Below are 2,922 nucleotides of genomic sequence, written 5' to 3'. Positions count from 1 at the left end.
GTTCTAGAAAAACTGATAAACTCTCAAATCAAAAATGACCTGGACTCATTTAACATCTTACCTCCACATCAATCTGGTTTCAGGAAACAACACAGCACAACCACTGCTTCACTGAAGGTTCTTAATGACGTTGTTGAAGCACTGGATGCTAAGGATTATTGTGCTGCACTTTTCTTAGACCTGTCTAAAGATTCTGACACTGTGAATCAGAACATCTTGTGTCAAACTCTCAGAAATCTGTTTCTCAGATCACACCATTGGTTGGTTCTCTAACTATCTCTCAGACCAGAGACGATGTGTTCAACATAATGGTACTTCCTCCAGTTATTTAACTGTCAACAATGGTGTACCACAAGGCTCAGTCTTAGGACCCACCCTCTTTACAATCTACATAAGTAATGTAGGTCAGAGCATCCCTGATGCATCCATACATTTCTATGCTGATGACACATTTGTTTATTGTCGAGCTAAAACAGTTGATAAGGTTTTCCAGCTTTTGCAATTTAACATCATCCAGTCAGATTTGTTCCACCTCAAACTTGTCTTAAATGCCAATAAAACCGAAGGGATGCTTTTTTCAAACAGGAAGTCGGTCCCAGCAGTTCTTCCTCTGATTTCATCCTCAAATGGTGTCCCCATTGAGTTTGTTGATTCCTATAAATATTTGGGTATCTTGGTCGACTCTCATCTCTCTTTTAAGCTCCATGTGGAAAACTTGGTAAAGAAACTGGATGTTAAACTGGGTTTCTTTTTCAGAAACAGATCCTGTCTAACTCTGAACCCTGAGGAACTCCTTGTATCTGTGACTTTCCTTCCCTCCATTGATTACTGTGACATTATTTACATGAACGCTCCTACAAGAACCCTGCAGATGTTGGATGCTGCAGATGTTGGATGCTGCAGATGTTGGATGCTGTCTATCATGGTGCACTAAGATTCATAACTGGCTGTGATTATCGTACCCACCACTGCACCCTGTATCCACTGGTTAACTGGTCATCATTAACTTCACGCAGACTCTCTCACTGGTACATCTTCATCTTTAAACCACTTCCTGGTCTGCTGCCTTCATACATCTCCTCCTACATGTCTCTGTGTGAGTGCAGCTACAGCGTGCGCTCTCAGGACATCATTACCTGCAGCGTTCCCTCAGTGAGGACTGAACTAGACAAAAGGGCCTTCTCCTCCTCCGCTCCTGTTTCCTGGAATATCTTGTAAAAACATCTGAAGCTCTCGACCTTTGACCTCTCTAAGTGGCTTTAAGAATCTGTTGGACTCCTGGCAGGGACCGATGCAGACATGTTCCTGTTTTTAGTTTCTACATTCGCCTTAGAATCTAGCTGTTTTTTGATACTTTTCCTTTTGACTGTCCTTTTGGTTGCCATTGTATTTTAACTTGTTAAAAAATAATAATTTGTTCGCCTCTTTTATGGTTGTCCACTGTTGTCATCAGTCTTTGTTGAAATCAGGTCTCTCTTGTAAATGAGTCCCAGAGGCTCAGAAATAAAGGTTGAATGAATGAACCAGTGGTTTGTTAAAGGTTCATCTTTAACCCTCTGCTGTTTCTGCAGCTCAACAACTTCTGGTCTGCAGGGCCTGGAGCAGAGGAACTTCCTCCCTTCATGATCTTCTGACCATAAAATCCATGAACCTTCTCTCTTCAAAATGATTTCTATGGATATGTATCTGAAAATGAAAAAGATGAATACTTTGTTAATAACATTATCATAATACTAAAATTCTACATACATAAATGCAGATACAGCAAGTCTAAGTCATTATGGTCTGTATTCATACAAGAACTTGAGATGTTAAATCTCAATGGACCGAGCTAAAAAACCACAAGTAAAAAAGATCTGATCACCTCGTTCAGATAATACAACCCTCTGACAAATTATTTTATTATGTAGAATGCTAGATATATTCTGTGTTTTTTTTTTACTTGTACCACATTATGTGCAACCTCTTTGATAATAATATTACTTAAATTTCATTTTAAGAGGATTGTTATGGTAATTTGTTTAAGAATATGTTGAATGTAGGAGGTATGACAGTAGATATTTTACATGTTTATATGAATCATTGGATTCTGAGTTTGTCATTTATTCTGTTTGTTCAATAAAAATAAAAAAAGCTGAGGAACTTCCGGTCTGTGGGGCTGCAGTTCTGAGCGTGGCCCCCAGGGGGTCCCGAGCTCATAAAGGTCCTGCTCGGTTCCAGAGGTCCACTTTGGTAGAGACAGAGCTGCAGGTAAGACCTGGTCCATGTTCCTCATGAAGTCACTGTGTGGAAGTTCCGTTTAAAGACGCAGAACTTTATTTTATTCACTCTTTGTTGCTGCAGGTTTGAACTTTCTCTTTTTGTTGTCGTGAAAACCTTTAATGACGTCACAGCTGTCGTGTTGAACCTTGTCTTAAAGATTGCGCAGGAATGTATGGAAGCCCGTTGGTGCCAAAAAGAGACTTCCCGTGTTTTTCCAGTTTTAACTTTGCTATAATTTATAACGTTTGACTTTAAGTCCGTCTGTTTGTTTAAAATAATGTTGAGCAGAAAGTTCAAGAACTTGGACCTTCAGCACGAAAACCACTCCAGATGTTTTCACTTCCAAACATCTGCTCCTTCAAACCTACTGAATAATTTGAGAGAAACAAAAAGACTCTCAGCTTTTTAATGACATTTAGAAAATGTTAAAATTTCTGTTCCACCTATTAAATATTATAAATATTTCCTGAAAGACAGACGACCTTAATGTTTAACCTTGAATTGGTTTTAATCTTTTATAAAACACTTTCAAACGGTTTGGACTCTTCAGGTCGTAGAAAACACGTCTTTTAATTTAATCTGTTTTTATTCTTCTGAGGACACAAACGAAGAATAATCTGACGGATAATAGTTATTAATTCAGATTATTATTATGAACTC

The 2,922-nt window shown here is 38.5% G+C and overlaps 1 protein-coding gene across 1 annotated transcript in view; it reads left to right on the top strand.

Annotated features, from left to right (window-relative positions):
* Window positions 1-2,231: 2,231 nt before the first annotated feature.
* The window catches only part of LOC119428878 (retinol dehydrogenase 7), a gene marked incomplete at its 3' end in the record, with an annotated part of 7,242 nt that continues 6,551 nt past the window's right edge, over window positions 2,232-2,922 (top strand). Inside the window, 1 exon segment of the mRNA XM_037696572.1 lies at window positions 2,232-2,250.

The sequence above is a fragment of the Nematolebias whitei genome, chromosome 23 (genome assembly GCF_014905685.2).
Source record: "Nematolebias whitei isolate Nwh7 chromosome 23, NemWhi1, whole genome shotgun sequence".
Lineage (NCBI taxonomy): Eukaryota > Metazoa > Chordata > Actinopteri > Cyprinodontiformes > Rivulidae > Nematolebias > Nematolebias whitei.
Note: the sequence above shows the minus strand (reverse complement) of the source record. Positions and strands in the feature narration are given on the sequence as shown.